We start from the raw sequence: 25,000 nt of genomic DNA, 5'->3' as shown, positions 1-25,000 counted from the left end.
CGCCCCCTCGGTCACGTGCAGTGGAGAAGATCTTCGTGTGCTATACTCAGCCTTGTCTCAGGGTAGTAGGTTGGTGGTCTGTTGATATCCCTCTAGTGGTGTGGGGGCTGTGCTTTGGCAAAGTGGGTGGGGAATATATCATGCCTGGTTGGCCCTGTCTGGGGGTATCGTCGGACGGGGCCAAATTGTCTCCCGACCCCCCCTGTCTCAGCCTCCAGTATCTATGCTGCAATAGTCTATGTGCCGGGGGGCTAGGTTCAGTCTGTTATATCTGGTGTTATTCTCCTGTCTTATCCGGTGTCCTGTGTGAATTTAAGTATGCTCCCTCTAATTCTCTCTCTCTCCCTCTCTCCCTCCCATCCCAGAGGACCTGAGCCCTAGGACCATGCCTCAGGACTACCTGGCCTGATGACTCCTGGCTGTCCCCAGTCCACCTGGTCGTGCTGCTGCTCCAGTTTCCACTCTTCTGCCTGCGGCTATGGAACCCTGACCTGTTCACCGGACGTGCTACCTTGTCCCAGACCTGCTGTTTTCAACTCTCTCTCTCTACCGCACCTGCTATTTCAACCTCTAAATGCCCGGCTATGAAAAGCCAAGTGACATTTACTCCTGATGTACTGACCTGTTGCAACCTCCACAACTACAGCGATTATTATTTGACCCTGCTGGTCAACTATGAACGTTTGAACATCTTGGAGAAAAATCTGGTCTTAATGGCCATGTACTGTTATAGTCTCCACCCGGTACAGCCAGAAGAGTATGGTTCCTCTCTAGGTTTCTTCCTAGGTGTCTGCCTTTCTAGGGAGTTTTTCCTAGCCACCGTGCTTCTACATCTGCATTGCTTTCTGTTTGGGGTTTTAGGCTGGGTTTCTGTATAGCTGATGTAAAAAGGGCTTTATAAATAACATTTGATTGATTGATTAATTGTTGGCCTCCTGCTGAGAGGGTGGTGTGTGTTGGCCTTCTGCTGATAGGGTGGTGTGTTGGCCTCCTGCTGAGAGGGTGGTGTGTTGGCCTCCTGCTGAGAAGGTGGTGTGTTGGCCTCCTGCTGACATGATAGTGTGTGTTGGCCTCCTGCTGACAGGGTGGTGTGTTGGCCTCCTGCTGACATGATAGTGTGTGTTGGCCTCCTGCTGAGAGGGTGGTGTGTTGGCCTCCTGCTGACAGGGTGGTGTGTTGGCCTCCTGCTGAGAAGGTGGTGTGTTGGCCTCCTGCTGAGAAGGTGGTGTGTTGGCCTCCTGCTGACAGGGTGGTGTATTGGCCTCCTGCTGACAGGGTGGTGTGTGTTGGCCTCCTGCTGACAGGGTGGTGTGTGTTGGCCTCCAGCTGACAGGATGGTGTGTTGGCCTCCTGCTGACAGGGTGGTGTATTGGCCTCCTGCTGACAGGATGGTGTGTGTTGGCCTCCTGCTGATAGGGTGGTGTGTTGGCCTCCTGCTGACAGGGTGGTGTGTGTTGGCCTCCTGCTGACAGGGTGGTGTGTTGGCCTCCTGCTGATAGGGTGGTGTGTGTTGGCCTCCTGCTGATAGGGTGGTGTGTTGGCCTCCTGCTGACAGGGTGGTGTGTGTTGGCCTCCTGCTGACAGGGTGGTGTATTGGCCTCCTGCTGACAGGATGGTGTTTGGGGGCCTCCTGCTGACTGGGTGGTGTATTGGCCTCCTGCTGACTGGGTGGTGTGTTGGCCTCCTGCTGACATGATAGTGTGTGTTGGCCTCCTGCTGACAGGGTGGTGTGTTGGCCTCCTGCTGACAGGGTGGTGTGTTGGCCTCCTGCTGACATGATAGTGTGTGTTGGCCTCCTGCTGAGAGGGTGTGTGTGTTGGCCTCCTGCTGACATGATAGTGTGTGTTGGCCTCCAGCTGACAGGGTGGTGTGTGACACAAGCCAAAGACCTTATCAAAGTCTAATGGGTTTAGCAAATCACACACCCACACACCTCGTCTGACCACTCCAGAACTTTAGAGCAGAACTCCATTATTCTGCTGATTGAACTACTCAGTTATACAGCTGCATCCCTCTCTCTCACTCTACCAGTTATACAGCTGCATCCCTCTCTCACACTACCAGTTATACAGCTGCATCCCTCTCTCTCTCTCTACCAGTTATACAGCTGCATCCCTCTCTCTCTCTCTACCAGTTATACAGCTGCATCCCTCTCTCTCTCTCTACCAGTTATACAGCTGCATCCCTCTCTCACTCTACCAGTTATACAGCTGCATCCCTCTCTCTCTCTACCAGTTATACAGCTGCATCCCTCTCTCTCACTCTACCAGTTATACAGCTGCATCCCTCTCTCACTCTACCAGTTATACAGCTGCATCCCTCTCTCTCTCTCTACCAGTTATACAGCTGCATCCCTCTCTCTCTCTCTACTCAGTTATACAGCTGCATCCCTCTCTCTCACTCTACCAGTTATACAGCTGCATCCCTCTCTCACTCTACCAGTTATACAGCTGCATCCCTCTCTCTCACTCTACCAGTTATACAGCCGCATCCCTCTCTCTCTCTACCAGTTATACAGCTGCATCCCTCTCTCACTCTACCAGTTATACAGCTGCATCCCTCTCTCTCACTCTACCAGTTATACAGCTGCATCCCTCTCTCTCTCTACCAGTTATACAGCTGCATCCCTCTCTCTCACTCTACCAGTTATACAGCTGCATCCCTCTCTCTCTCTCTACTCAGTTATACAGCTGCATCCCTCTCTCTCTCTCTACTCAGTTATACAGCTGCATCCCTCTCTCACTCTACCAGTTATACAGCTGCATCCCTCTCTTTCACTCTACCAGTTATACAGCTGCATCCCTCTCTCTCTCTCTACCAGTTATACAGCTGCATCCCTCTCTCTCACTCTACCAGTTATACAGCTGCATCCCTCTCTCACTCTACCAGTTATACAGCTGCATCCCTCTCTCTCACTCTACCAGTTATACAGCTGCATCCCTCTCTCACTCTACCAGTTATACAGCTGCATCCGTCTCTCACTCTACCAGTTATACAGCTGCATCCCTCTCTCTCACTCTACCAGTTATACAGCTGCATCCCTCTCTCACTCTACCAGTTATACAGCTGCATCCCTCTCTCTCACTCTACCAGTTATACAGCTGCATCCCTCTCTCACTCTACCAGTTATACAGCTGCATCCCTCTCTCTCACTCTACCAGTTATACAGCTGCATCCCTCTCTCTCACTCTACCAGTTATACAGCTGCATCCCTCTCTCACTCTACCAGTTATACAGCTGCATCCCTCTCTCACTCTACCAGTTATACAGCTGCATCCCTCTCTCTCACTCTACCAGTTATACAGCTGCATCCCTCTCTCTCACTCTACCAGTTATACAGCTGCATCCCTCTCTCCCACTCTACCAGTTATACAGCTGCATCCCTCTCTCACTCTACCAGTTATACAGCTGCATCCCTCTCTCTCACTCTACCAGTTCTACAGCTGCATCCCTCTCTCTCACTCTACCAGTTATACAGCTGCATCCCTCTCTCTCACTCTACCAGTTATACAGCTGCATCCCTCTCTCACATCTACCAGTTATACAGCCGCATCCCTCTCTCTCACTCTACCAGTTATACATTTGCATCCCTCTCTCTCTCTACCAGTTATACAGCTGCATCCCTCTCTCTCTCTCTACCAGTTATACAGCCGCATCCCTCTCTCACTCTACCAGTTATACAGCTGCATCCCTCTCTCTCACTCTACCAGTTATACAGCTGCATCCCTCTCTCACTCTACCAGTTATACAGCTGCATCCCTCTCTCTCTCTCTACCAGTTATACAGCTGCATCCCTCTCTCACTCTACCAGTTATACAGCTGCATCCCTCTCTCACTCTACCAGTTATACAGCTGCATCCCTCTCTCACTCTACCAGTTATACAGCTGCATCCCTCTCTCTCTCTCTCTACCAGTTATACAGCTGCATCCCTCTCTCACTCTACCAGTTATACAGCTGCATCCCTCTCTCACTCTACCAGTTATACAGCTGCATCCCTCTCTCACTCTACCAGTTATACAGCTGCATCCCTCTCTCACTCTACCAGTTATACAGCTGCATCCCTCTCTCTCACTCTACCAGTTATACAGCTGCATCCCTCTCTCTCACTCTACCAGTTATACAGCTGCATCCCTCTCTCACTCTACCAGTTATACAGCTGCATCCCTCTCTCTCACTCTACCAGTTATACAGCTGCATCCCTCTCTCTCTCTACCAGTTATACAGCTGCATCCCCCTCTCTCTCTCTACCAGTTATACAGCTGCATCCCTCTCTCTCACTCTACCAGTTATACAGCTGCATCCCTCTCTCTCTCTACCAGTTATACAGCTGCATCCCTCTCTCTCACTCTACCAGTTATACAGCTGCATCCCTCTCTCACTCTACCAGTTATACAGCTGCATCCCTCTCTCTCTCTCTACCAGTTATACAGCTGCATCCCTCTCTCTCTCTACCAGTTATACAGCTGCATCCCTCTCTCTCTCTCTACTCAGTTATACAGCTGCAGCCCTCTCTCACTCTACCAGTTATACAGCTGCATCCCTCTCTCACTCTACCAGTTATACAGCTGCATCCCTCTCTCACTCTACCAGTTATACAGCTGCATCCCTCTCTCACTCTACCAGTTATACAGCTGCATCCCTCTCTCTCACTCTACCAGTTATACAGCTGCATCCCTCTCTCACTCTACCAGTTATACAGCTGCATCCCTCTCTCACTCTACCAGTTATACAGCTGCATCCCTCTCTCTCACTCTACCAGTTATACAGCTGCATCCCTCTCTCTCACTCTACCAGTTATACAGCTGCATCCCTCTCTCTCACTCTACCAGTTATACAGCTGCATCCCTCTCTCTCACTCTACCAGTTATACAGCTGCATCCCTCTCTCTCACTCTACCAGTTATACAGCTGCATCCCTCTCTCACTCTACCAGTTATACAGCTGCATCCCTCTCTCTCACTCTACCAGTTATACAGCTGCATCCCTCTCTCTCACTCTACCAGTTATACAGCTGCATCCCTCTCTCTCACTCTACCAGTTATACAGCTGCATCCCTCTCTCACTCTACCAGTTATACAGCTGCATCCCTCTCTCACTCTACCAGTTATACAGCTGCATCCCTCTCTCTCACTCTACCAGTTATACAGCTGCATCCCTCTCTCTCACTCTACCAGTTATACAGCTGCATCCCTCTCTCACTCTACCAGTTATACAGCTGCATCCCTCTCTCACTCTACCAGTTATACAGCTGCATCCCTCTCTCACTCTACCAGTTATACAGCTGCATCCCTCTCTCTCCTCTACCAGTTATACAGCTGCATCCCTCTCTCACTCTACCAGTTATACAGCTGCATCCCTCTCTCCACTCTACCAGTTATACAGCTGCATCCCTCTCTCACTCTACCAGTTATACAGCTGCATCCCTCTCTCTCACTCTACCAGTTATACAGCTGCATCCCTCTCTCTCACTCTACCAGTTATACAGCTGCATCCCTCTCTCCACTCTACCAGTTATACAGCTGCATCCCTCTCTCACTCTACCAGTTATACAGCTGCATCCCTCTCTCTCACTCTACCAGTTATACAGCTGCATCCCTCTCTCTCACTCTACCAGTTATACAGCTGCATCCCTCTCTCTCCTCTACCAGTTATACAGCTGCATCCCTCTCTCACTCTACCAGTTATACAGCTGCATCCCTCTCTCTCACTCTACCAGTTATACAGCTGCATCCCTCTCTCTCACTCTACCAGTTATACAGCTGCATCCCTCTCTCCCACTCTACCAGTTATACAGCTGCATCCCTCTCTCACTCTACCAGTTATACAGCTGCATCCCTCTCTCTCACTCTACCAGTTATACAGCTGCATCCCTCTCTCTCTCACTCTACCAGTTACACAGCTGCATCCCTCTCTCTCACTCTACCAGTTATACAGCTGCATCCCTCTCTCTCACTCTACCAGTTATACAGCTGCATCCCTCTCTCTCACTCTACCAGTTATACAGCTGCATCCCTCTCTCACTCTACCAGTTATACAGCTGCATCCCTCTCTCTCACTCTACCAGTTATACAGCTGCATCCCTCTCTCTCACTCTACCAGTTATACAGCTGCATCCCTCTCTCTCACTCTACCAGTTATACAGCTGCATCCCTCTCTCACTCTACCAGTTATACAGCTGCATCCCTCTCTCTCACTCTACCAGTTATACAGCTGCATCCCTCTCTCTCACTCTACCAGTTATACAGCTGCATCCCTCTCTCTACTCTACCAGTTATACAGCTGCATCCCTCTCTCTCACTCTACCAGTTATACAGCTGCATCCCTCTCTCTCACTCTACCAGTTATACAGCTGCATCCCTCTCTCTCACTCTACCAGTTATACAGCTGCATCCCTCTCTCACTCTACCAGTTATACAGCTGCATCCCTCTCTCACTCTACCAGTTATACAGCTGCATCCCCTCTCTCACTCTACCAGTTATACAGCTGCATCCCTCTCTCTCACTCTACCAGTTATACAGCTGCATCCCTCTCTCTCACTCTACCAGTTATACAGCTGCATCCCTCTCTCTCTCTACCAGTTATACAGCTGCATCCCTCTCTCTCACTCTACCAGTTATACAGCTGCATCCCTCTCTCACTCTACCAGTTATACAGCTGCATCCCTCTCTCTCTCTACCAGTTATACAGCTGCATCCCCTCTCTCTCTCTACCAGTTATACAGCTGCATCCCTCTCTCTCTCTACCAGTTATACAGCTGCATCCCTCTCTCTCACTCTACCAGTTATACAGCTGCATCCCTCTCTCTCTCTACCAGTTATACAGCTGCATCCCTCTCTCTCACTCTACCAGTTATACAGCTGCATCCCTCTCTCTCTCTACCAGTTATACAGCTGCATCCCTCTCTCTCCTCTACCAGTTATACAGCTGCATCCCTCTCTCTCACTCTACCAGTTATACAGCTGCATCCCTCTCTCTCTCTCTACCAGTTATACAGCTGCATCCCTCTCTCCACTCTACCAGTTATACAGCTGCATCCCTCTCTCTCACTCTACCAGTTATACAGCTGCATCCCTCTCTCTCACTCTACCAGTTATACAGCTGCATCCCTCTCTCTCACTCTACCAGTTATACAGCTGCATCCCCCTCTCTCACTCTACCAGTTATACAGCTGCATCCCTCTCTCTCACTCTACCAGTTATACAGCTGCATCCCTCTCTCTCACTCTACCAGTTATACAGCTGCATCCCTCTCTCTCACTCTACCAGTTATACAGCTGCATCCCCTCTCTCACTCTACCAGTTATACAGCTGCATCCCTCTCTCTCACTCTACCAGTTATACAGCTGCATCCCTCTCTCTCACTCTACCAGTTATACAGCTGCATCCCTCTCTCTCACTCTACCAGTTATACAGCTGCATCCCTCTCTCAACTCTACCAGTTATACAGCTGCATCCCTCTCTCTCTCTCTACCAGTTATACAGCTGCATCCCTCTCTCTCTCTACCAGTTATACAGCTGCATCCCTCTCTCTCACTCTACCAGTTATACAGCTGCATCCCTCTCTCTCTCTACCAGTTATACAGCTGCATCCCTCTCTCTCTCTACCAGTTATACAGCTGCATCCCTCTCTCTCTCTCTACCAGTTATACAGCTGCATCCCTCTCTCACTCTACCAGTTATACAGCTGCATCCCTCTCTCTCACTCTACCAGTTATACAGCTGCATCCCTCTCTCTCTCTACCAGTTATACAGCTGCATCCCTCTCTCTCTCTACTCAGTTATACAGCTGCATCCCTCTCTCTCTCTCTACCAGTTATACAGCTGCATCCCTCTCTCTCACTCTACCAGTTATACAGCTGCATCCCTCTCTCTCTCTCTACCAGTTATACAGCTGCATCCCTCTCTCACTCTACCAGTTATACAGCTGCATCCCTCTCTCACTCTACCAGTTATACAGCTGCATCCCTCTCTCTCTCTACTCAGTTATACAGCTGCATCCCTCTCTCTCTCTACCAGTTATACAGCTGCATCCCTCTCTCACTCTACCAGTTATACAGCTGCATCCCTCTCTCTCACTCTACCAGTTATACAGCTGCATCCCTCTCTCTCTCTACTCAGTTATACAGCTGCATCCCTCTCTCTCTCTCTACCAGTTATACAGCTGCATCCCTCTCTCTCCTCTACCAGTTATACAGCTGCATCCCTCTCTCTCACTCTACCAGTTATACAGCTGCATCCCTCTCTCTCTCTACCAGTTATACAGCTGCATCCCTCTCTCTCACTCTACCAGTTATACAGCTGCATCCCTCTCTCACTCTACCAGTTATACAGCTGCATCCCTCTCTCTCTCTACCAGTTATACAGCTGCATCCCTCTCTCACTCTACCAGTTATACAGCTGCATCCCTCTCTCTCTCTCTACCAGTTATACAGCTGCATCCCTCTCTCTCACTCTACCAGTTATACAGCTGCATCCCTCTCTCTCACTCTACCAGTTATACAGCTGCATCCCTCTCTCACTCTACCAGTTATACAGCTGCATCCCTCTCTCTCACTCTACCAGTTATACAGCTGCATCCCTCTCTCTCACTCTACCAGTTATACAGCTGCATCCCTCTCTCTCTCTACCAGTTATACAGCTGCATCCCTCTCTCACTCTACCAGTTATACAGCTGCATCCCTCTCTCACTCTACCAGTTATACAGCTGCATCCCTCTCTCTCACTCTACCAGTTATACAGCTGCATCCCTCTCTCACTCTACCAGTTATACAGCTGCATCCCTCTCTCTCACTCTACCAGTTATACAGCTGCATCCCTCTCTCACTCTACCAGTTATACAGCTGCATCCCTCTCTCTCACTCTACCAGTTATACAGCTGCATCCCTCTCTCACTCTACCAGTTATACAGCTGCATCCCTCTCTCTCACTCTACCAGTTATACAGCTGCATCCCTCTCTCTCACTCTACCAGTTATACAGCTCTCAACGTAGCCCTATCTATCTACCCCCCCTCTCTCTCTTTCTCTCTTTCTCTCTCTTTTTCTCTCTCTCCCTACCTCCCTCTCTCCCTCATGTAAAACAATAACATGAATAGTGTTATATAAACAGATATACAGTGGGGAGAACAAGTATTTGATACACTGCCGATTTTGCAGGTTTTCCTACTTACAAAGCATGATGAGGTCTGTCATTTTTATCATAGGTACACTTCAACTGTTAGAGACGGAATCTAAAACAAAAATCCAGAAAATCACATTGTATGATTTTTAAGTAATTAATTTGCATTTTATTGCATGACATGAGTATTTGATACATCAGAAAAGCAGAACTTTATATTTGGTACAGAAACCTTTGTTTGCAATTACATAGATCATACGTTTCCTGTAGGTCTTGACCAGGTTTGCACACACTGCAGCAGGGATTTTGGCCCACTCCTCCATTCAGACCTTCTCCAGATCCTTCAGGTTTCGGGGCTGTCGCTGGGCATTACGGACTTTCAGCTCCCTCCAAAGATTTTCTGTTGGGTTCAGGTCTGGAGACTGGCTAGGCCACTCCAGGACCTTGAGATGCTTCTTACGGAGCCACTCCTTAGTTGCCCTGGCTGTGTGTTTCGGGTCGTTGTCATGCTGGAAGACCCAGCCACGACCCATCTTCAATGCTCTTACTGAGGGAAGGACGTTGTTGGCTGATACATGGCCCCATCCATCCTCCCCTCAATACGGTGCAGTCGTCCTGTCCCCTTTGCAGAAAAGCATCCCCAAAGAATGATGTTTCCACCTCCATGCTTCACGGTTGGGATGGTGTTCTTGGGGTTGTACTCATCCTTCTTCTTCCTCCAAACACGGCTAGTGGAGTTTAGACCAAAAAGCTCTATATCTGTCTCATCAGACCACATTACCTTCTCCCATTCCTCCTCTGGATCATCCAGATGGTCATTGGCAAACTTCAGACGGGCCTGGACATGCGCTGGCTTGAGCAGGGGGACCTTGTGTGCGCTGCAGGATTTTAATCCATGACGGCGTAGTGTTACTAATGGTTTTCTTTGAGACTGTTGTCCCAGCACTCTTCAGGTCATTGACCAGGTCCTGCCGTGTAGTTCTGGGCTGATCCCTCACCTTCCTCATGATCATTGATGCCCCACGAGGTGAGATCTTGCATGGAGCCCCAGACCGAGGGTGAATGACCGTCATCTTGAACTTCTTCCATTTTCTAATAATTGCGCCAACAGTTGTTGCCTTCTCACCAAGCTGCTTGCCTATTGTCCTGTAGCCCAACCCAGCCTTGTGCAGATCTACAATTTTATCCCTGATGTCCTTACACAGCTCTCTGGTCTTGGCCATTGTGGAGAGGTTGGAGTCTGTTTGATTGAGTGTGTGGACAGGTGTCTTTTATACAGGTAACGAGTTCAAACAGGTGCAGTTAATACAGGTAATGAGTGGAGAAAAGGAGGGCTTCTTAAAGAAAAACTAACAGGTCTGTGAGAGCCGGAATTCTTACTGGTTGGTAGGTGATCAAATACTTATGTCATGCAATAAAATGCAAATTAATTACTTAAAAATCATATTATGTGATTTTATGGATTTTTGTTTTAGATTCCGTCTCTCACAGTTGAAGTGTACCTATGATAAAAATTACAGACCTCTACATGCTTTGTAAGTAGGAAAACCTGCAAAATCGGCAGTGTATCAAATACTTGTTCTCCCCACTGTATATATGTGGAAATTGAAAGAATGTCTTTGGATGCTGTTGGCTGGACACAGCATCTTACAGGCTGGTTTGCTCCTGGTGTTGCTGAGAACAAGCAGATCATTTTGTCTGGAGATACGAGACCTCAGACAGATGGAACAGAGAATTACCACACACACACACACCCCAGTAACACACACACACACACACACACACACACACACACACACACACCCCAGTAACACACACACACACACACACACCCCAGTAACACACACACACACTCACACACACACACCCCTAGTATACACACACACACTCACACACACACACACCCCCAGTAACACACACACACACCACACACACACACACCAGTAACACACACACACACACACACACACACACACCCCAGTAACACACACACACACACACACACACACACCCCAGTAACACACACACACACACACACACACACACACCCCAGTAACACACACACACACACACACACCCCAGTAACACACACACACACACACACACACACACACACACACACACACACACACACACACACACACACACACACACACACACACACACACACACACACACACACACACACACACACACACACACACTCTCAGTAACACACACACACACACACACACACACACACACACACACACACACACACCCCAGTAACACACACACACACACACACACACACACACACACTCCCCAGTAACACACACACACACACACACACACACACACACACCCAGTAACACACACACACACTAGTAACACACACACACACACACACACACACACACACACACACACACACACACACACACACACACACACACACACACTCCCCAGTAACACACACACACACACACACACACACACACACACACACTCCCCAGTAACACACACACACACACACACACACACACACACACTCCCAGTAACACACACACACACACACACACACACACACACACACACACACACACACACTCCCCAGTAACACACACACACACACACACACACACACACACACTCCCCAGTAACACACACACACACACACACACACACACACACACACACCCCAGTACACACACACACACACACACACACACACACACACACACACACACACTCCCAGTAACACACACACACACACACACACACACACACACACACACACACACACACACACACACACACACACCTCCCCAGTAACACACACACACACACACACACACACACACACACACACACTCCCTAGTAACACACACACACACACACACACACACACACACACCTGCAGTACACACACACACACACACACACACACACACACACACACACACCCCAGTAACACACACACACACACACACACACACACACACACACTCCCCAGTAACACACACACACGCTCACACTTTCTCCGAATCTAAATGAAGTTCCAATGGGGCGCCTTAGAGATTACTATGTGTGTGTGTGTGTGTCTATATTTGCATATTAGTGCTAAAAAGTATGATCTTAAAGTTTCAGAATCTGAGGGTTTACATACCGCTTGTCAACAGTCTTTTTATGATGCCGCTAAGATGATGGGTGTGTCTGAATCCACTCATTTGATATACTGCTGTATATAGTGTACACGGGGTACCAGTGCTGAGTCGATGTACAGGGGTATGAGGTAATTGAGGTAGATATGTACATATACAGTGCCTTCAGAAAGCATTCATTCATACCCCTTATTCCACATTTTGTTGTTACAAGCTGAATTCAAAATGGAAAAATATATGTTTTCCCCATTATGATGAAGTGAAAATATGTATTTAGACATTTTAGCAAATTTATTGAAAATGAAAATGAAATATATAATTTATTCATGTTAGAATAACCTCTGTCAGCGATTACAGCTGTGAGTCTTTCTGGGTCTTTCTGGGTAAGTCTCCATGAGCTTTGCACACCAGGACAATATTTGCACATTATTATTTTAAAGATTCTACAAGCTCTGTCAGGTTGTTGATCATTGCTAGACAGCCATTTTCAAGTCTTGCCATAGATTTTCAAGGCTGATTTAAGCCAAAACTCTAACTGCCACTCAGGAACATTCAATGTCGTGTTTTAGGTTATTGTCCTGCTGAAAGGTTAATTTGTCTCCCAGTGTCTGTTGGAAAGCAGTTTCTTTTATTCCTAAAAAACTCCCTAGTCCTTGCCGATGACAAGCATACCCATAACGTGATGCAGCCACCACCATGCTTGATAATATGAAGAGTGGTACTCAGTGATGTGTTGTTTTGGATTTGCCCCAAACGTAACTCTTTGTATTCAGGACATAAAATGAATTTATTTTCCAAATTCTTTAGCAGTTTTACTTTAGTGCCTTATTGCAAACAGGATGCATGGTTTGGAATATATTTTATTCTGTACAGGCTTCCTTTTCATGATTATTTCCCAAACATTCAATTTTTCAACAAAACGTTATGCTATATTCACTAACACTGGATGTCAAGTGACATTTTAGGCGTTCTGTGGTCGTTAGTTATTTTCGTATTGACTGTATAACTAACCAGGCGCTGGTTGGTAGTTCCAGAACCTTGGTTTCTAGGGGTGCTGTCCATGGTTCTGAAGAACGGCGCTGGTTGGTAGTTCCAGAACCTTGGTTTCTAGGGGTGCTGTCCATGGTTCTGAAGAACGGCGCTGGTTGGTAGTTCCAGAACCTTGGTTTCTAGGGGTGCTGTCCATGGTTCTGAAAAACGGCGCTGAAACAATGTAGCAAAGATATTGATACAGCAGATCAGAATTGAAACCACAATAACATCATTTATGTATGATACTGAATTGCACATTTCCACGAGCAGAGCTCGTTCCATTAGGTTCTCATACATGCAGCCACAATGATTCTCTCTGTCTGTTTCCGGTGGATTTTTGTGGTTCTTGGTTTCTTCATTTTGGTCTTCTTTTATCATGAATGAGTCTGCCTTCAGTTTGCCATTTCCTTCATTGCCTCTTTGGCCAAAGTGCAACAGCAAATCAAACCACACCTTATTCAGTAGGTAGCGTAGAAACTCATCTCCTGTTTAATATTACCCATCTCCTGTTTTGAGACAGTTGCCAGATTGATGTTTATCCCCTTTTCTGACAGCCATTCCAGAAAGCTCTTCACTGCCCAGCTGGTTTGTCTTGATGTAGCTAGCTTCTTCATTTCTCTCTGTTTCTATGTGGTCTATGGCAGCGCTACTGATTTCTGCATGTCTAACGTTAACGCTAGGCTCAGGTCGATGGTCCACTTGCTCTTCTTCTTGTTTCATGTCTTTAATATCCTCCTCCTCCTCCTCTTCTTGTTGGCACCATTCATTAAACGTTAGTGTATAAAACAAATCATTAAACGTTATAAAACAAATCCAAAGTAAAATCATCCATGACGAGTTACAGGTGCTAAGACTAGTAGTTGTTAAAGGAGTTGTGGGTAGTGCGTTGCTAGGTAACGACGATATGAATGTGGCCATGTGTATGTTGTCTAATGCATCATGGGAAGGGAGGGCTCTAACATACCACCCGTTGTATAATTAAGTGATCATGCCCAAGAAGCCGTGTTTGGAGGATATATTGGCATGGTGTTGTTAGGCCCAAGATGAAGTAGAGCCAATATCTCCTCCAAACACCGGCTTCGAGGGCATTATCACTTTTATACAACGGGTTACCAACATATTCAAATAATGATTGACATATTTTCATTAAAAACGTTATTTTTATGAATTTATTCATACTATTTCATCCTTCCACAAGATATAGTCCCGACACAAATCTAGGGTTGCTACCCAAGCCGGCTGGTCGTTCATTCTATCGGTTCGGTTGCCAGAGACGCGACCCAGTCGTTCAGTTTCTATGGACGCGACCCAATCTAGACTATAGTTTACTATTAAACAATAGCTGTCTGCTACCACTCACAGCTACATTTTGCATTTTAGCAGACACTGTTATCCAGAGCCACTTACAGTTAGTGAGTGCATAAATTTTTTATTAATACCGGCCACCCGCGGGAATCGAACCCACAACCCTGGCGTTGCAAGCGCCATGCTCTACCAACTGAGCTACACGGGCCACTAGACTATGGGTGTTGCTATGGTGACCAGTGAGCTAAGGTAAGACGGGGATTTGCCTAGCAGTGATTTATAGATGACCTGGAGCTGGTGGGTTTGGCGACGAATATGTAGTGAGGACCAGCCAACAAGAGCGTACAGGTCACAATGGTGGGTAGTATATGGTGCTTTGGGGACAAAACGGATGGCACTGTGATAGACTACATCCAATTTGCTGAGTAGAGTGTTGGAGGCTATGTTTGTAAATGACATCGCCGAAGTCAAGGATCGGTAGGATAGTCAGTTTTACGAGAGCATGTTTGGCAGCATGAGTGAAGGAGGCTTTGTTGCGAAATAGGAAGCCGATTCTAGATCTAACTTTTGATTGGAGATGCTTAATGTTTTACTATGGCTTACTATTAAACAATATGTGTCTGCTACCACTCACAGCTACGCACTAGACTATAGTTTACTATTAAACAATAAGTAAATTCACCATACCATGAGACATCCATCTTCATCACTGGAAAACATAAATGGTTGAGATTAGTGGCCGGGGACTTTAATGCAGGGTACTTAAATCCGTTTTACCTCATTTCTACCAGCATGTCACATGTGCAACCAGAGGGGGAAAAACCTCTATACCACCTTTACTCCACACACAGAGATGCATACAAAGCTCTCCCTCACCCTCCATTTGGCAAATCTGACCATAACTCCATCCTCCTGATTCCTGCTCACCAGCAAAAACTAAAGCAGGAAGCACCAGTGACTCGCTCAATACAGAAGTGGTCTGATGAAGCGGATGCTAAGCTACAGGACTGTTTCTCTAGCAAAGACTGGAATATGTTCCGGGACTCATCTGATGGCATTGAGGAATTTACCACATCAGTCACCGGCTTCATTAATAAGTGCATCGACAACGTTGTCCCCACAGTGACCGTATGTACATACCCCAATCAGTATGAAAAATGTACGCACTCACTAACTGTAAGTCGCTCTGGATAAGAGCATCTGCGAAATAACTAAACATTAAAAAATTTAAAGAAGCCATGGATTACAGGCAACATCCCCTAAAGGTTAGAGCTGCCACATTTTAGGCTTTATTTATTATTTAGCTAGGCTACATGGAGGACACTAGTTCGGTTCATCAGGCCTATTCTACGCTTGAAATTATTGAGGGATAACTATGTTTTGGTAATGTGAAGCACATTTGATACTGTTTGATATGAATGATAATGGGATTGGGGTAGCGGAGAGAAAAAAAACATGGGCCCCATTCTGAATGGAGAGCTCTCAGCTCTGTTTTGGGCCCCATTCTGCATGCTCTCAGCTCTGTTTTGGGTCCCATTCTGCATGCTCTCAGCTCTGTTTTGGGCCCCATTCTGCATGCTCTCAGCTCTGTTTTGGGCCCCATTCTGCATGCTCTCAGCTCTGTTTTGGGCCCCATTCTGCATGGAGAGGTCTCAGCTCTGTTTTGGGCCCCATTCTGCATGGAAAGCTCTCAGCTCTGTTTTGGGCCCCATTCTGCATGGAAAGCTCTCAGCTCTGTTTTGGGCCCCATTCGCATGGAAAGCTCTCAGCTCTGTTTTGGGCCCCATTCTGCATGGAAAGCTCTCAGCTCTGTTTTGGGCCCCATTCTGCATGGAAAGCTCTCAGCTCTGTTTTGGGCCCCATTCTGCATGGAGAGCTCTCAGCTCTGTTTTGGGCCCCATTCTGCATGCTCTCAGCTCTGTTTTGGGCCCCATTCTGCATGGAAAGCTCTCAGCTCTGTTTTGGGCCCCATTCTGCAGCTCTGTTTTGTAAGTGGTGCGCTCATTACATGCTATATATATATTATATGCTGTTATCTATTCAGTCGTGGGGGTTTTGGAGTTGGACATGCTCTCTCCAGTACGATAGACAGTTTAGTTTGAGTTAAGTCAGGTCTCTCTCTCTCCTTCTCAGTCCCTCTCTTTCCTTCTCCCCTCTGCGGCACGTGAGTTTCAAGTTTGGGGGAAGCTCATTTTCACCATAAAAATGCACCTTTATAATAAAGCATTCCATATATCTGTCATTGCATTTGCATACTTATGCAAGAATAGCCTACTATTCCTAATGAGATGAGTAGATTGAGTTATATTATTATTAAATTATGACTACCCAATCACTGTTCGGCTGTTTCTTCCCCTTTGGTTTGTTTTTTATTACACTTTATATGACTGGAGACATTAGCAGAATCTTTTTTTAATACAACATTACAGGGTAGTATAGACAAGTTTACGCGCTGTATCCCGGGTGGCGCCATAACTCTACACAAATGCATTTCATTTCCGCCGGAAGTTGTTGGCACAACGTCTGCCGGTGTAAACACAGCGATGTCGACGCTAGCTTGGGAACACGGTTCTACTACTACTACAGCTAGAAAGGTGCCCATTCGCTCAACCACGGCGCCTGACAAGTTTTTGTCAGAACACTTACACCCATCCTTCCGTGGCAATGCCGCAACCCGTCAAGGAGCGGAGGGGGAGGAACTTGCAAGGGACTATTTGGAAACTCTGGGCAACAGCATTGAAACCAAAGGCTTAGTGGTGTGCGAAAAGGAACCGTGGCTTGCAGCATCTCCCGATGGAGTGATAAACAACGACATTCTGTTGGAGATCAAATCACCTGTGATGGGAAACAAGTCACTTGCAGAATTTTTGGCAACAAAAACTGCGAAATCACAACTGTGGCAAACGGAGATAGGGTAGATTACCATATTGCCTGCAATGGTCCAAAAGGCTACTACATGCAGGTACAAATTGGGATGCACTGCACAGGGCTTCAGCACTCCAAGTTGGTGATCTGGAACAAAACTGAGCACCTAGAAATCGAAGTACCCTACGACCAAGGCTTTGTCCAGGGGCATATCATAAGGCTGCGCACATTCTACTTTGCCCACATGCTCCCGAAAATTGTTGATGATTTTGTTGAGGGAAGGTTACAGTTCTGCAGTAAATATCTCAGCATTTTAAAACCAAAATAAACTGCCTTATTTAGGTCATGCCCACAGGAGCCAACAGATGTCCATTGTTTACATGATCTCTTTATGCTGTGCAATATATCAGTGTGCCTACTGTTTGAGTGAAAATAAAGTTTGATGTAATTTCAATCCTTAGAGTGCTACAATTTATTTTAACACAGTTCATAATTCATAGTAAGCTCATACTGTACATAAATAACACTGGATTAATTAATTGTTTTGAGGAAACTAAACAAATGGCTTCAACAAGAAAGATTGCGTGTTTAATCTTAACAGGTATTAAAAAGTAAAATACAAAAGCAGCCCACACAATTACATCACTATGAAAATATTCATATATAATATTAAAAAATACAATGCACGCAGTATTTGTTGTGTTTATCTGTATTTAATGAACAACATGGCTGGGTGTTGGTAGACAGGGACACAGGGCAAGATTCTAAACCTCACTGATCAGTGGACTCTTCGGGTTAACTAGGCCAGCACAGATGGTTAAGATGTTGTCCAGTTTCGGTGCCATGCTGATGGGAACATTCTGGGATAAAATCTTAAACACCTTCAGTCTCTGGATTGCTCTTTCCACATGTATGCGGACATTGGCTACTCGCCTGGTGCGTGTCGTCTCCTCATTGGTCAACTGATTGCGCCTGTAGGTGAAAGCAGGGATGTTCAAACTGACCCTTCTCATCAAGCAAGTCTCGAATGGTGAACCCACGGTCCGCCATGACCTCATCACCAGCCCTCAGATAGTCTAGGAACCCACTGTCCATGGTGATAAACTTATCGCTGCTTCTGCCAGCATAGGCATCAGATATAAACATGATTAGCCCATTAGGGGCCACAGCGACGAGATATTTCACAGTGTTGCGTGATTTATACTGGCTGAAAGTGTCACTCCTTGAGTCGTGGTTTGTGGCTCTCTGCATGGCACTTTCGGCACAGTCAATGATGCAGGTGGTTCGAGGGTAGTTCCTCTGAAACGACAAGGGCATGGTGGCACGAATGGTCTCTCTTGGAAGCCAGGGGATCAGGACTTTGAACTGTTCACCCATCACGTCAATCCAGTGACTAATCACAATGCTTGCCATGGATGTAGACACATTGAAGCGGTGAGCAATATCTCCTAATATTAGGTTTAGTTTTAGTTTCATCAACGTCATAAGTATTTGGTCAACAACAGGAAAGGTAATTGATGGCTTACTGAAAGGCAACAACACCGTCACCAGGGTGAAGAATTGAACCATAAGCACTCCTGTATACAGCCGGGACCTAGCATCATCAATGACCGTGGTGCTGGTCACAGTAGGACCCATTTCTGCCTCGCACTGTGTGGCCTTGTTTACTTTAACAGACTGTGTTGTTGAACAGTAAATGTGATCAATATGTGACGGATCCTCCCATTGGGTCTGGGCATCTCGAAATTTTTGGTGTAGCAGGCTCGGCCTCACAGACAGGCTGACAGGTTTCTGGAGCATCTAAAAAGGGGAAGAGAAAACATGGATGGAGCAAAATTAATGCAGGCATAGAGTCCTCTCACTACAAACATCACAATGGAAAAATGTGTACTACAACATTGCACTCACACGCACACACACAATCATCATCACAACAGCCTGCCACCTTGCATTGTATTTATGATGTAGACTAAGGCACACGCAGGCAGGCACACACACACACAATAACACACACACACACACAATTAATGATGTAGCTATTGTGGGCATTGTTTGTCCCATCTCCAAAACAATCAACTGCCTTAGCAAAATACCGGTAGCAATGTTAATGTATGACAACTTCTTCATAATTAACAGTATTGTCAGCTTCATAGCTAAAGTTGCTGAACTTACCCTCAGATTCAAGTCTGCGTTTCTTTATCTGGGAGGAGGCAGTGGTCCGCTGGGTGAGTTGACGCCTATTTGGCTGGGGAGGGCGATTGTATCCCAACCTCAACTCTGGGAAAGGATTATCTTTGGTAGGTTTTTGGTCAACAAAGTGATAGGAACAAACAAAAACGTTGAGGGGTGGTTTCTTTAGATTCAATGCCTTCAGCCAGGTCCTTGATTCCGAGTCGGTATCAGGCTTGCGAAAAAATGTAAACAATGGAGCGCATGGACATTGCCTCTTCTAGCTGGTTTGTGGTCGTAGCACTCTCTATCTAACCACTTTCGTTCAGGTGCTTTCTAGTTTTTGCAACCAACTACCGCACACGTCGTTCCCCGAACCACTTTTCTTCATGTTGTAATTGTAATTTTTATATCCTCTTTGTCACTGCGATATCAGTGCTTTGTCGGCACAACGGAGCTAGCTAGCAAAACAAACCCAGCCCGGCAGAACGGAACTGGATTGCATCGACGGGAGGAGTTCAGGAAGTAGAGCGGAAACGGCTCAAAAACTTGTCTATATTGGCTACAGCTGACACTGACAAACAGATAAAAACGACCTCGTCTGCTAAAAAAAAAAGAAAAACGCATGTCAAAAATGTTATAAATTGATTTTGCATTTTCATGAGGGAAATAAGTATTTGATCCCCTCTCAATCAGAAAGATTTCTGTCTCCCAGGTGTGTTTTATACAGGTAACGAGCTGAGATTAGGAGCACACTCTTAAAGGGAGTGCTCCTAATCTCAGTTTGTTACCTCTATAAAAGACACCTGTCCACAGAAGCAATCAATTAATCAGATTCCAAACTCTCCACCATGGCCAAGACCAAAGAGCTCTCCAAGGATGTCAGGGACAAGATTGTAGACCTACACAAGGCTGGAATGGGCTACAAGACCATCGCCAAGCGGCTTGGTGAGAAGGTGACAACAGTTGGTGCGATTATTCGCAAATGGAAGAAACACAAAAGAACTGTCAATCTCCCTCGGCCTGGGGCTCCATGCAAGGTCTCACCACGTGGAGTTGCAATGATCATGAGAACGGTGAGGAGTCAGCCCAGAACTACACGGGAGGATCTTGTCAATGATCTCAAGGCAACTGGGACCGTAGTCACCAAGAAAACAATTGGTAACACACTACGCCGTGAAGGACTGAAATCCTGCAGCGCCCGCAAGGTCCCCCTGCTCAAGAAAGCACATATACAGGGCCGTCTGAAGTTTACCAATTAACATCTAAATGATTCAGAGGAGAACTGGGTGAAAGTGTTGTGGTCAGTTGTGACCAAAATCGAGCTCTTTGGCATCAACTCAACTCGCCGTGTTTGGAGGAGGAGGAATGCTGCCTATGACCCCAAGAACACCATCCCCACCGTCAAACATGGAGGTGGAAACATTATGCTTTGGGGGTGTTTTTCTGCTAAGGGGACAGGACAACTTCACTGCATCAAAGGGACGATGGACGGGGCCATGTACCGTCAAATCTTGGGTGAGAACCTCCTTCCTTCAGCCAGGGCATTGAAAATGGGTCGTGGATGGGTATTCCAGCATGACAATGACCCAAAACACACGTCAAGGCAACAAAGGAGTGGCTCAAGAAGAAGCACATTAAGGTCCTTTAGTGGCCTAGCCAGTCTCCAGACCTTAATCCCATAGAAAATCTGTGGAGGGAGCTGAAGGTTCGAGTTCGTCGCCAAACCCACTGGCTCCAGGCCATATATAAATCACTGCTAGGCAAATCCCCGCCTTATCTTAGCTCATTAGTCACCATAGCAACACCCACCCGTAGTATACGCTCCAGCAGGTATATCTCACTGGTCATCCCCAAAGCCAACACCTCCTTTGGCCGCCATTCCTTCCAGTTCTCTGCTGCCAATGACTGGAACGAACTGCAAAAATCTCTGAAGCTGGAGACTCTTATCTCCCTCACTAACTTTAAGCATCAGTTGTCAGAGCAGCTTACCAATCACTGCACCTGTACACAGCCCATCTGTAATTAGCCCACCCAACTACATCATCCCCATACTGTTATTTATTTTGCTCATTTGCACCCCAGTATCTCTATTTGCACATCATCTCTTGCACATCTATCATTCCAGTGTTAATACTAATTGTAATTATTTTGCACTATGGCCTATTTATTGCCTTACCTCCATATCTTGCTACATTTGCACACACTGTATATATATTTTCTGTTGTATTTTTGACTTTATGTTTTGTTTTACCCCATATGTAACTCTGTGTTGTTGTTTTTATTGCACTGCTTTGCTTTATCTTGGCCAGGTCGCAGTTGTAAATGAGAACTTGTTCTCAACTGGCTTACCTGGTTAGATAAAGGTGAAATAAAATAAATACGTCAGCCTCGAAACCTTAATGACTTGGAGAAGATCTGCAAAGAGGAGTGGGACAAAATCCCTCCTGAGATGTGTGCAAACCTGGTGGCCAACTACAAGAAACGTCTGACCTCTGTGATTGCCAACAAGGGTTTTGCCACCAAGTACTAAGTCATGTTTTGCAGAGGGGTCAAATACTTATTTCCCTCATTAAAATGCAAATCAATTTATAACATTTTTAAAATGCATTTTTCTGGATTTTTTGTTGTTATTCTGTCTCTCACTGTTCAAATAAACCTACCATTAAAATTATAGACTGATAATTTCTTTGTCATTGGGCAAACGTACAAAATCAGCAGGGGATCAAATACTTTCTTCCCTCACTGTACCTCCTCTCTTTCTACTCTTCTGCTGCTAAAGCCATTTTCTGTCATTCTAAATTTCAAGCTTTAACCCAAGGAAACTATTTTCCACCGTCTCCTCCACCCCCTCCTCCCTCTCTGCAGACGACTTTGTCAACCACTTTGAAAAAAAGGTTTACGACATCTGCTACTCATTCACTCAGCCTATTGAGTCCACCGGTCACACTCACACAGAACTACCCTACAACTTTACCTCTTTCTCCCCTCACTCCCCTCACTACCCTCCTCTCCTCTACCCTCCTCTCCTCTACCCTCATCTCCACTCCCCTCCTCTCCTATTCCCTCCTCTCCACTAACCTCCTCTCCTCTCATATACCCACCTCTCCTCTCCTCTCCTCTCCTCTCCTCTCCCTCCTCTCCTCTCCTCTCCCTCTCTCCTCTCCTCTCCTCTCCCTCTCCTCTCCACTCCCTCTCTCCTCTCATATACCTTCTTCTCTCCTCTCCTCTCCCTCCTCCCCCTCCCCCTCATCTCTTTCTCCTCTCCTCTCCTCTCTTCTACCCTCCTCTCCACTCCTCTCCTCTCATATACCTTCTTCTCCTCTCCTCTCCCCTCCTCTCCTCTCCCCTCCTCTCCTCTCCTCTCCTCTCTTCTCTTATACCCTCCTCTCAACTCCCCTTCTTTCCTCTCATATACCCTCCTCTCCAATCCTCTCCTCTCCTCTCCTCTCCTCTCCTCTCCTCTCCTATACCCTCCTCTCCTATTCCCTCCTCTCCACTCCACTCCCCTCCACTCCCCTCCTCTACCCTACCCTCCTCTCCACTAACCTCCTCTCCTCTCATATACCCACCTCTCCAATCTTCTCCTCTCCACTCCCCACCTCTCCTCTCCTCTCCTCTCCTCTCCTCTCCTCTCCTCTCCTCCTCTCCTCTCCTCTCCTCTCCTCTCCTCTCCTCTCCACACCTCTCCTCTCCACCTCTCCACCTCTCCCTCTCCTCTCTTCTACATCTCTCCAATCCTCTCCTCTCCTCTCCTCTCATATACCTTCTTCTCCTCTCCTCTCTTCTCCCCTCCCATCTCTCCTCTCTTCTCTTATACCATCCTCTCAACTCCCCTTCTTTCCTCTCATATACCCTCCTCTCTCTCTCCTCTCCTCTCCTCTCTCCTCTCCTCTCCCTCTCCTCTCCTCTCCTCTCCCTCTCCTCCTCCTCTCCTCTCCTCTCCTCTACACACCACCCTCCCTCTCCTCTCTCTCTCCTCCTCTCCTCTCCTCTCTCCTCTCCTCTCCAATCATCTCCTCTCCACTCTCCACCTCTCCCTCTCCTCTCTTCTACACCTCTCCAATCCTCTCCTCTCCTCTCCTCTCATATACCTTCTTCTCCTCTCCTCTCTTCTCCCCTCCCATCTCTCCTCTCTTCTCTTATACCCTCCTCTCAACTCCCCTTCTTTCCTCTTATATACCTTCTTGTCCTCTCCTCTCCCCTCCACTCCCCTCCTCTCCTCTACACACCACTCCACTCCCCTCCCCTCCTCTCTCTCCTCTCCTCTACCCTCCTCTCCTCTCCTCTCCTCTCCTCTCCTCTCCTCTCCTCTCCTCTCCTCTACCCTCCTCTCCTCTACCCCTCCATTCTTATCCTCTCCTCTCCCTTCTCCTCTCTCTACCCTCCTCTCCTCTCCTCTCTCTCCTCTCCTCTCCTCTCCTCTCCTCTCCTCTCCTCTCCTCTCCTCTCCTCTCCTCTCCTCTCCACTCCCCTCCTCTACCCTCCAATACACTCCTTTCCTCTCCTCCACTCCTCTTCTCTACCCCCAGTCCTCTCCTCTCCTCTCCTCCACTCCTCTTCTCTACCCTTGTCTCCTCTACCCTCCTCTCCTCTCCTCTACCATCCACTCCTCTACCCTCCCCTCCTCTCCTGTCCTCTCCTCTCCCCTCCCCTCCTCTCCTCTCCTCTACCCTCCACTCCCCTCCTCTCCTCTCCTCTCCTCTCCTCTCCTCTCTTATACCCTCCTCTCCTCTCCTCTCCTCTCTCTCCTCTCCTCTCCTCTACCCTCCTCTCCTCTACCCTCCATTCTTATCCTCTCCTCTCCTTTCCACTCCTCTCCTCTACCCTCCACTCCTCTCCTCCCCTCTCCTCTCCTCTCCTCTCCCTCTCCTCCTCTCCTCTCCACTCCTCTCCTCTCCTCTCCTCTCCTCTCCTCTCCTCTCCTCTCCTCTCCTCTCCACTCCCCTCCTCTACCCTCCACTACACTCCTCTCCTCTCCTCCACTCCTCTTCTCTACCCCCAGTCCTCTCCTCTCCTCTCCTCCACTCCTCTCCTCTACCCTTGTCTCCTCTACCCTCCTCTCCTCTCCTCTACCATCCACTCCTATACCCTCCCCTCCTCTCCTGTCCTCTCCTATCCTCTCCTCTCCTCTCCTCTCCTCTCTCTTCTCCTCTCCTCTCCTCTCCTCTACCCTCCACTCCTCTCCTCTCCTCTACCCTTGTCTCCTCTACCCTCCTCTCCTCTCCTCTCCTCCTCTCCTCTCCTCTCCTCTCCCCTTGTCTCCTCTGCCCTCCTCTCCTCTCCTCTCCTCTCCTCCACTCCTCTCCTCTACCCCCCACTCCTCTCCTCTCCTCTCCTCTCCTCTCCTCTACTCTACCCTCCACTCCT

This window comes from Coregonus clupeaformis, unplaced genomic scaffold (assembly GCF_020615455.1).
Source record: "Coregonus clupeaformis isolate EN_2021a unplaced genomic scaffold, ASM2061545v1 scaf0524, whole genome shotgun sequence".
Classification (NCBI taxonomy): Eukaryota; Metazoa; Chordata; class Actinopteri; order Salmoniformes; family Salmonidae; genus Coregonus; species Coregonus clupeaformis.
Note: the sequence above shows the minus strand (reverse complement) of the source record.